Source organism: Chrysochloris asiatica, unplaced genomic scaffold (genome assembly GCF_000296735.1).
Source record: "Chrysochloris asiatica unplaced genomic scaffold, ChrAsi1.0 scaffold00333, whole genome shotgun sequence".
NCBI classification, from domain to species: domain Eukaryota; kingdom Metazoa; phylum Chordata; class Mammalia; order Afrosoricida; family Chrysochloridae; genus Chrysochloris; species Chrysochloris asiatica.
Window position 1 is genome coordinate 1,276,955 of NW_006408851.1, and position 11,359 is coordinate 1,288,313.

The 11,359-nt window shown below is 39.0% G+C and overlaps 1 pseudogene; it reads left to right on the forward strand.

Moving 5' to 3' along the window:
- Positions 1-8,474: 8,474 nt before the first annotated feature.
- LOC102819861 lies at positions 8,475-11,354 on the forward strand (annotated as a pseudogene).
- Positions 11,355-11,359: the final 5 nt, after the last annotated feature.

Consider the following 11,359-nt stretch of genomic DNA (forward strand, 5'->3'; position numbering starts at 1 on the left):
GCATGCATATGAGGTTATTGAAAATACCATGGCTTGGGTCAGGCGCACCTAGTCTTCAAGCTGACATCTTTGCTCTTCAACACTCTAAAAAGGTCTTGTGCAGCAGATTTGCCTAATGCAATATGTCGTTTGATTTCTTGACTGCTGTTTCCATGAATGGAAGGACTTAACCACGCAGATGATTGAACCACGCAGGACTAAACCATGCAGCTAAAGAGCTGCTGACTTAACCATGCAGGTGATGGGGGTGTGGAGTGTGTGAGTAGGAGGTGCTGGTGGTAGGTGCGGGGTCTGGGGTCTGAGAGCATCTCCTCACACAAGGTGAAAAGTGGTCTCCTGAGCCTCAGACCTCCAAGGGCCTTGCATGTCATTCAAAAGAGCAACCCAGTTGGTGATGGGCTGGGACCCAGAGATGACTACTAGGCTCTGAAAAGCAAGTGGGCATGAAGGCAAGGAGTCCCTGAAGGGGAAGTAGGTACAGCCACAACACCAGAAAAGCATGAGAGTGGTGTGGATGTGAAATTTCAGCAGAAACCATGCAAGCAAGCAGGATAAAATATTTTTAACTCTGAAAGAAAAAACAGTTGCCAACCAAGAATCATATGAAAGTTGTCACTTAAATATGATGGCGAAATTAGAACATTTCCAGATAAACAGAAATTAAAGGAATTTCTAAAACCAGACCAACTTTACAAGAAGTACTAAAGGTAGTTCTTCAGAGAAAGAATTAACAACAGTAGACAACAACTTAAGATTAACACACATGGCACCAACAAGAAGTCAACCCAGATATAGAAGTATCCAAAAGAAAGCAAATCTACAACACCGAATAGGAAACCAGAGATAATCGATTTGTAATGAAGACAATTATAAAGCAAAAAGAGGTAATAGTGTAGTTACAAAACTTCCAAATTAGTAAATATATTTCAAGGCAGAACAGACTATTTTAAACTTGGGAAGAAATTAAAACACAGGTTACTTGGGTGAAGGGGAAGGCAATATATAATTAAATAGACATGCAGGCTGAATAGGTGTGGGAGAGAAAGTAGGAGGATGGTGGTGGTAGTGGTGTGCCGTGGAGTCGGTTCGACTCATAGCGACCCTCCACAGGTTTCTGTAAGTCTTTATGGGAGCAGAAAGACTCATCTTTCTCCCATGGAATGGCTGGTAGTTTCTAACTGCTAACCTTGAGGTTAGTAACCACCATGCTACCAGAGCTCCTTAATAGGAGTATGCCCACGGATACATAGGTTTGACAGAGGATGTTTGTACACGAATATTTACTGTTACTGCAAGTATATCCATGAATATGGAGAGCATACAGGGGACAAAGTTATGAAAAGTTCTTAGACATAACCAAATACTTTGAGGGAATGAGTCACTGGGTCTGCGGGATTAGGACCATCAAGATCAACTGGCAGAACATAGTGCATGAAGACAGTGTTCTACATCCTATTTTGGTGAATAGTGATTCAGGTCTTAAAAGTTTATGAAACCCCCTTCCAAGACTAAGACTCAATGGGAATACACGCTCTGATTGGTGACCATGCCGTCACCGATAAGGGGAAGTGAGGGAAAAATAGCAATGAAGCAGCCAGCTAAGCCCTACAATGTTCATTAGACTTCTGTGAACCCAGGTCAAGACCTGGTTGGCCAGCAGTGTGGCAAGACCTGGGGACTCTTGGGCCCAGAGTCAGTGACATAGCCACAGAGGACTAGAGTGGAGAGTGAAGCATTCAGCTGATGAAAAAAGAGGACACATGCACAAAAACATCCACACTTGTAGATAATACCCTCTTGACCTGGCTTCAATGACTGGATGATCAGAGCTCAACCAGAAGAAGAAAGAAGAGGAAAAAAAGAGTAATCTGATACAATTTGATGAACTTGACCTATACCTATGGATGCAGTAGCTCAAAAAAGGGAACAAATCCTTACAGCAAGAATCATTCCCATGCCCTCCACACAGAGTAGACAGGGTTGGGCAACTTGGTCATTGGCTACCAAAAATGGGGGTGGGAGGTACAAAGGCAAGAAGTGACTGGCTTACAAACTTTCAAGAGGGAACCTAGAGCCATAGGGCCAGGAGGAAGGCAGAATCTCCAGTGAGTAGTATCCAATCTGTCTAAGCGGGGCTGATGAAATGAAATGTAGATGGGTCTTTTGTGATACAATAGTGAATAATTGCTATCAGGACTGATTGTGAGGGTTGGAAATGTAAAGGTAGACGTTTTATAGCAAGGAATGGAGTGATTAACTTTCCAGTCTAGGAGCGGAGGTCCCTAGGACCATCAACGGAGAAGAGTTGAGAGCGGGACCCTACCCAGAGAAGCAGTGATGCCTGAGATGGAGGCAGAGATGATGACATGGAGGGATGGAGCAGCTGGAGACTTTAGATCCAGAGAGGGAGAGCAACTGTGGGCTGAAGACTGGGGGGGGGACGGGGAAGTGTAGGGGGCAGGCGTGCAGGGTATGCCCTTTGGTTGGTTGATGATACATGGAGGGGATTGTAACCATGGCAATGAAATGATATACAATAGAATGAATGTAAAACTAATGTTCTCCCATGTACACTATCACAAACTCACAATAAAACATTTAAAAAAACAAAAAAGCTCTATGGAGCACTGTGGAAAAAAAAAAAAAAAAAAGTTTATGAGCAGCCATCTAAGGTGCAATTATTGGTATCTCCCTGTCTGGAGGAAAGACGAGTGAAGAAAATCAAAGACACACGGAAATAGTCCAATGAACTAACAAACTGCATAAATATCAGTCCCCATGACCCTAAACTAGAAAACTAGATGGCACCCAGCTACCACTACCAACTGCTCTAATAGGGATTACATTAGATGTTTCTTGATAGAACTGGAAAAACTGTGGAACAAAACTCAAAAACATAAAAAGAGACCAGATTTCTTGGTCCAATAGAGACTTGTAGAACCTCTGAGACTATGGCCCTTAGTTATCCATCAGGTCTGAAACTGAACTCACTCAACTGAACTGAACACACTCTTGAGGTTCTATTTTCAGCCAAAGCATAAACAGATATAAGGGGAACAATAACACTAGGGAGATATGTATACCTTAGAATAATTAACCAGTGTAGATCAAAAGGTAGCATTTACCCAAAGACAAAGTTCAGAAGGTTTGGGAAACAAACGGAAGAATGGAAAACAGGAAACCTAGAGAGGAAGTGAGACAAGTGCTGTTATTGAGGGCATTGTACTCAATGATATGGAGCAAATGTGTTATGAATTTTTGAATGTAAAACTGATTATCTGCTCTTTAAATCTTCACCCAATTCAAAATAAAAAAAATGAAAGAAGACAAAATTTCCTCAGCGATGTAGCTGAGCATCTGAATTCAAGGTAAAAAGTAATTTTGGAGTTTGGGCCCAGATGATTTGAAAGAAAGGAAGGTTTGCAATAGCAAAAAAGATGGAAACAACCTAAGTACCCATCAATGGAAGAATGAATTAAAAAATTGGTACAAATATACAACAGAATTCTATGCAATGTTATAGAATACTGATGAATTTGCAAAACATCTCACAACATGGATGAGCCTAGAGGACATTATGCTGAGTGAATTTAGTTAATCACTAAAGGACAAAATTGTATGAAACAACGATTGTAAAAAGTCAAGAAAATGTTTTCACACTAAAATAAACATTATTTGATGGTTACCAGGGGTGGGAGGGAAATAGAGGGAAAGTGACTGGCTAGAGGGTAGACATCTGTTGGCTTGGGTGAAGGGGTGGGCAATATAAACAAGAGGGAGGTTGGCAGAAAAATCATGAAGGTAGTGGAAGACTCGGGGAAGAATTCAAGAGTTAAAGTGAATAGAGGTAAGTACTGTTAACTGATGGCACATAGAATTGGGATCATTGTAATGAAATCACATATATGGTTGTTTAATGTAAAACTGATGATCTGCTCTGTAAAATTTCAGTCAATTCACAATAAAAAGGTTTTTTTTTTTTTTAAATAATGGAATTGAGGTGGGGTAAGATGGCAGACTAAGCAGAAAGGCTGTATGTAGCCTCTACAGCACAGATACGAAAATCTGAGAAAGACAAATGCAGAGGGTGGTCCTGGAGCTCTGAGCTTCAGAAAAGGGATTGAATGTATTCTGAGAGAGAGAGCTGAGCAGACGCAACATGAGAGGAGGTGACTGCTGAGCTGTGGTGGCCATCTTGAGAGTTTGTGAGTGGCTTTAGAGACAAGAAAACATCTGTTGCAGAAAACTACCTGTGGCTCACAGAGATAAAGGTGCAATATCTTTTTTTTTCTCCCTTCTGGCTCTCCACACTCTCCTGGTGACAGAGGCAAGGCTGGCCTCCATAGGTATACACTCCCAGGAAAGCACGTACTCTCCAGGCAGTCAGAGCTGCTTGGAGGTGGAAACCAAGGTTATGAGCCCTGGGGAGGAGCTATCTGAAATAACTTGCTCTGACAAGCCCTGCTCAAATCTGCAAAGTTGATCCTGACCAACTCTGGACTAGCTCCCACTAGGAGAAGCAGCTGAACGGATGTGTGGGGTAGAGAAGAGGTTGGGGAAGTGGACACCTGGAATAGAGAAGAGTGGGGGGAAAGAAAAGAAATTAAATTTATAAAGAAATTTTAAAATGGTTATTAGAATGGCTGAACAGGCACAATGGGACCAACTTGAACTTTCTTGAGTGGCTGTGAACCCACGATTCCAGTAGCTGGCGCAGAGGTATACAATTTATTGGAGAAGACAAAGCAGTAGCTACTTTTTATTTATTTATTTTCTTCTTCCTCTTTCTTCATTACTATTTTATTTTTTTGCTGTTATTTACTGGTTTGTTTGTTAGTTTTTCTTCTTTCTTGTGAGTGTGCTTCTTCTTTTTTTTTTTTTTTCAACCTCACCCAACAGGAAACAGCAAGTACAACCATACAGCCCAGCCACAGCCATACCTTCTAAATCCCCAACTGTTGGGCTAGCATCATATCTAGCTGCATACACTGGATCAACAACAATAAACCAACATCATTTAAATCCACCCTAAACTGAACTGCACAAACAACAAACAGAGAATGGTATACAAGCCCATCTCTTGATCACACCCACCAAGAAGCAGTTGGTGAGTACCTAAGAATACACTAACCTACAGTCATCAATTTAATACAAATACAACACTACAATGCCTTGAAAGCAACAGACTATTTCTGTTCACATGAAGAAACAAGACAGAGTAGCTTAAACAAAACAACCAAGAGACAGAGAGAGCAAATGTTTTTTGAGGAAAAACAGGCACCAGAACTACCTGAAAAAGAATTCAGGAGAATATTTGGGAACCTCCAAACAATTGAGAGAAAAGACAAGGAAAATGAAGATGAATTCAGCAAAGTGCTACAGAAACCAGAAAACAAGATAGATATAACAAATTGGAGACAATACAAAACACGCAAACAGAAATCCAGAAGATTAGTAGTAAGATATCAGAAACGGGCAAAAGAGTAGATTTCAATCAATGGATGTCAGAATTAGTGAGCTTGAATATAAACCTCTCAATACTACTATCCTAGAATAATAATCAGAGAAAAAGAATGAAAAAAATCAAGAAAGCCTAAGATTCATAAGGGACAGCATAAAGTGGAATAACTTTTGAGTGATTTGAATTCCAGAACAGAAAGAGATAAAGAAAAGCACAGAAAAGATAGCTGAAGAGATGCTGGAAGAAAAAATCCCTAGCATCATAAAAAGCAAGAAGATAAGCATTCAATAAGCTAAATGAATTCTGGACCCCAAAAGAAAATCACCAAGACATATCACAATCAAAATTTCCAAAATCAAAGACAAAGAAAGAATACTGAAAGCAGCTTAAGAAAAATGAAATGTTGCCTGCAAATAAAAACCAATAACATTTAAGCTCTGATGTCTCAGCAGAAACCACGAAGGCAAAAAAAGGCAATGAGGAGATAATATACAAAATTTTGAAAGACAAAAAACTACCAATCAAGTGTCATATACACAGTAAAGCTGTCCCTCAAATAAGAGGGTGAAATGAGAACACTTCCAGATAAACAGAAATGAAAGGAATTAGTGAAAACCTAGCAAAGTTTACAAAAAGAACAAAAGGAAGTCCTTTGGACTAAGAACCAACAACAGCATACAACAACTGGAGATTGACGTATATGGCAATACCACCCAGAACTCAATCCAGATATAGAAATAACCAAAGTAAAACAAAACTAAAGACTGAAAATAAGGAATATGAGATTTCAATCTATAATGAAGACAGTGGCAAAGCAAAAAGAGGGAAGATTATAGTTACAGAATTCTAAATGATGAGGAAGTCAAGTCGATTTCAAGATAAAACAGACTGTTTAAAAATGGGAGAGAAATTAACAAATTGCAGGGTAACCTAAAAAACTTGATACACTTGCACATCAAATCAAGAAGAGAAAATCCATGAAGATTTTGTAAACATTAAAACTATGAATAAATTGATAAGAAAAAGTACCCAAAAATGAACTCAGCACAGGAAACATGCAGAACAAAGAAACAGAAGCACCACAAAAAACACACATGCCAAAAAGACTGCAATCAATTCATATGTATTGGTAATTGCACTGAACGCCAATGGATTAAATGCACCAGTCATGAGACAGAAAGTAGCAGAATGGATAAGGAAACAGGATCCTTCAATATGCTGTTCACAAGAAACACACCTTACATACAAACACAAACATAGATTAAAAATAAAAAGATGGAAAAATATATTAAGCTAATGGCAATAAAAAATGAGCAAGAGTGGCAATATTAATCTATGATAAAATAGACTTTAAGACAAAAACCAGCATAAGAGGCAAAGATTGGACCCTCTTGATTAAAGGGTCAATTGAACAAGAAGACATACCATAATATCTATGCTTCCAATGAAAGAGCTTCAAAATATATAAGTCAAACTCTAATAGAATTAAAGAAAGAAATAGATAACTCTACCATAAGAGTTGTTGCTGTTGTTCTTAAGTGCCATCGAGTCATTTCTGACCCATAGTGACCCTGCATAGGGTTTCCAAGGAGCGGCTGGTGAGCTTGAACTACCGACCTTGTGGTTCAAATGACTTACAGTCCAGTACATTAATCCACACCCATAGCACCACACCATAAGAGTATGAGATTTTAATATACCACTTTTAAGAAGGACAGAACAACCAGAAAGAAGCTCAACAAAGACACAGAGGAACTAAACAACACAACCAATCAACTTGATTTCATAGATTTATACAGAGGATTCAACTCAACAATAGCACATTACACATTTTTTTCCAGTGCACATGAAACAGTCTCCAGAACAGACCATATGTTACGTCACAAAGCAAGTCTCAATAAATTTTAAAACATCAAAATACTACAAACCATATTCTCAGATCACAATGCTATAAAATTAGAAATCAATGATCGGAAAAGCAAGAAAGCAAAATCAAATACATGAAAACTGAGTAATACCCTGCTTAAAAGCTACTGAATAACTGAACAAATAAAAAACTAAATCTAAAAATTATTTAATGCAAAGGAGAATGAAATACAATTTACCAAAACTTTTGGGACACAGCCAAAGCAGAGATTAGAGGGCAATTTATAGTAATAAATGCACACATCTAAAAAGAAGAAAGAGCCAAAATCAACACATTAACAGAACATTTCCAACAATTGAAATAAGACCAGTAAAGTAAGCCTATAGTTACCAGAAGAAAATAATGGTAAAGACTAGAGCAGAATAAATGGATTAGAAAACAGAAAAACAATAGAAAGAAGCAACAAGACAAGAAGTTGGTTCTCTGGAAGGATTAATAAAATTGGCAAACCTAACAAAAGAAAAAGAGAGAGAAAATGCGAATAACACACCTAAGAAATGACATGGGTGACATGACAACAGAACCAATGGAAATAAAAAGGATAATAACAGAATTCTATGAAGAGTTGTACTCCAACAAATTTGAAAATCTAGAAGAAATGTATACGTTTTCAGAAAAACACGATCTACTTAAACTAACACAGTGTGAAACAGAAAATTTGAAAAGACCTATAAGAAAATAAATTGATCAGGTCATTTAAAAAGCTCAAAAAAAAGTCCAGGCCAAGATGGATTGACTGGTGAATCTTACCAAACATTCAGAGAAGACTTGACACCAATTTAACAAACGATTCCAGATCACAGAAAAGGATGGAAAACTTCTGAATACGTTTTATGAAGCGAGCATAGCCCTCATACCAAAACCAAGCAAGAACAGTACCAAAAAAGAAAACTATAGACCAATATCCCTCAAGAACAAAAATGTAAAATTCCTCAACAAAATCCTAGCCAATAGAATTCAACAACATACCCAACAAAACATTATGACCAAGTGGGATTCATACCAGTGACGTAAAGATGGTTTAATATTAGAAAAACAATCAATGTAGTGTACCATATAAATACCAAAAAAAAGGAAAAGATCCACATGATCATATTGATTCATACAGAAAGGGCACTTGACAAAATCCAACACCCAGGTGGCGCTGCTGTCGAGCTTCCTGCGGCAGCGGCCACCCGAGCAAGTGTAGTGGCCAGGGTGGATATCGACCACGGCGGCGGCGCCTCAGGGAGTGGTCCACGGCCTCCAGCTCCTCGTGAAAGATACCAAGTTGTGCCCGTATAACCATATAAATAATTGATAACTGAGGTATTAATGTAACATGGACATTAACAATGATGACAGATAAACGCAGACGCTTGGGAATCAAATACTAGGTGAAACACTTATAAAAAGTTTTATAAAAAAGGAAATTAGGAGTTTCTAGTATTCTCCATGGCTGAAGCTAAAAGTCTGAAACCTTGACTGCTTAAGCTTTATTCTAGATCATAGCTCCAATTCCTTCAGGATATAAAGAAAAGAGATAATAATTCCACAATGCCTAGATCTTTGGTTATACAGGTTTCCCAATGAGTGGATCACGATGACCGTATAGTAGGGACTTGCCATAGTATGACTGCTTCCCGATCTACTCGTGTTACAAGATCAGCAGTGGGGTTAAACGGCTTGGATGAATCTTTTTGTGGTAGAACTTCAAGGAATCGTAGCATTGCTCACCCTGAAGAAATTTCCTCTCATTCTCAAGTATGATCAAGATCACCAATGAAGAGACCAGAGCCTGTGCAAATTCAGAAAAGAAATAATAATGGAAGAACCTCTGATTTAAAACAGCAAAGTACTTGAGAATCATGGGTAAGCCCTAGGAAAAGAGGACTTTCTTCTTCAGAAAAGGATAACATAGAAAGGCAGTCTGTAGAAAATTGTGAGCAAAGGCAAACAGAACCTGTTTCTCCAGTTTTAAAAAGAATTAAACGTTGTCTTAGATCCGAAGCACCAAAAGTTCAGAAGAAGATTCACCTGTAAAATCAGAAAAGGAGTCAGTAGAACAGAGGAGCACAGTAGTGGACAATGATACAGATTTTCAAGGGACTAAAAGAGCTTGTCGATGTCTTATACTGGATGATTGTGAGAAAAGGGAAATTAAAAAGGTGACTATCAGTGAGGAAGGGCCACTTAAATCTGCAGTTGTTAAAGTAATCACAGGCTATTTGGCTGTCAATGGTGTTGATGACAATGGTTCAGCTGTTATAAACTGCGATGACTATCAGCCTGATGGGAATACTAAACAAAATAGCCCTGGTTCCTTTATGTTTCAGGAAAAATCAGTAGCTGAAAATGGGGATTCGGATACCCAAACTTCAGTGTTCCTGGATAGGAAGGAGGACAGTTGTATAGACCACAACGTGCCTTGCACAAATTCAGAAGTGCAGGTCAAGTTGGAGGACCACAAAACAGTAACTGCCTGCCTGCCTGTGGAACATGTTAATCAGCTGACTACTGAGTCAGCTACAGGGCCACTTTCTGAAGTTCAGTCTTCTTTAAGGGATTCTGAGGAAGAAGTAGATGTGGTGGGAGATAGCAGTGCCTCGAAAGAGCGATGTATTGAAAACACCAATAACAACGTGGACACAAGTCTTGAGAGTATGCCAGTGTCTGGAGAATCAGAACCATCTTCTGTACTAGACTGTGTTTCAGCTCAAATGATGTCTTTATCTGAACCTCAAGAACATCGATACACACTGAGAACTTCACCACGAAGGGCAGCCCCTGCCAGAGGTGGTAGTCCCAGTAAAAATAATTCTCCTTGCAGAGAAAATGGACAAGTTGAGGAGAATATTCTTAGTACCAATGAAACAAATGCTGCAATTAGTGATAATATAAGTGAATCTCACACAAATCTTGATGAAATTTCCCAGAATGAAAAGGGGATATGTTGTGACTCTGAAAATTATGAAAGTGACGGACTAAGTAAGCCACCCTCAGAAGCAAGACTCAATATTGGACATTTGTCATCTGCCAAAGAGAGTGCCAATCAGCACATTACAGAAGAGGATGATCATGGTCCTGATGTTTATGACTTTGAATCAGATCATGTGGCACTGAAACACAACAAAGATTATCAGAGACTGTTACAGACGATTGCTGTACTCGAGGCTCAGCGTTCTCAAGCAGTTCAAGATCTTGAAAGTTTAGGCAGCACCAGAGGGAAGCACTAAAAAATCCAGTTGGATTTGTGGAAAAACTCCAGAAGAAGGCTGATATAGGGCTTCCATATCCACAGAGAGTTGTTCAGTTACCCAAGATTGCATGGGACCAATATACTAGTAGCCTTGGAAACTTTGAAAGAGAATTTAAAAATCGTAAAAGGCATACTAGGAGAGTTAAACTAGTTTTTGATAAAGGTTTACCTGCTAGACCAAAAAGTCCTTTAGATTCTAAGAAGGATGGAGAGTCCCTTTCATACTCTATGTTGCCTTTGAGTGATGGTCCAGAAGGCTCAGTCGTCCTCAGATGATAAGAGGACGCCTGTGTGATGATACCAAACTTGAAACATTTAACCAATTGTGGACTGTAGAAGAACAGAAAAAGCTTGAACAACTACCCCTGAAATACCCTCCTGAAGAAGTAGAATCTCGGCGCTGGCAGAAGATTGCAGATGAACTGGGCAACAGGACAGCAAAACAGGTTGCCAGCCGAGTGCAAAAGTATTTCATAAAGCTAACCAAAGCTGGCATTCTAGTCCCAGGAAGAACACCAAACTTATATATATACTCCAAAAAGTCTTCAACAAGCAGATGACAGCATCCTCTTAATAAGCATCTATTTAAACCTTCTACTTTTATGACATCTCATGAACCTCTGGTAGATTTGGATGAAGATGATTACCGATCCTGTTTTCATAGCCACATGAACACTGCTATTGAGGAGGCATCAGAAGAAGAAAGTATTTCTATTATGTATAGGAACTTACC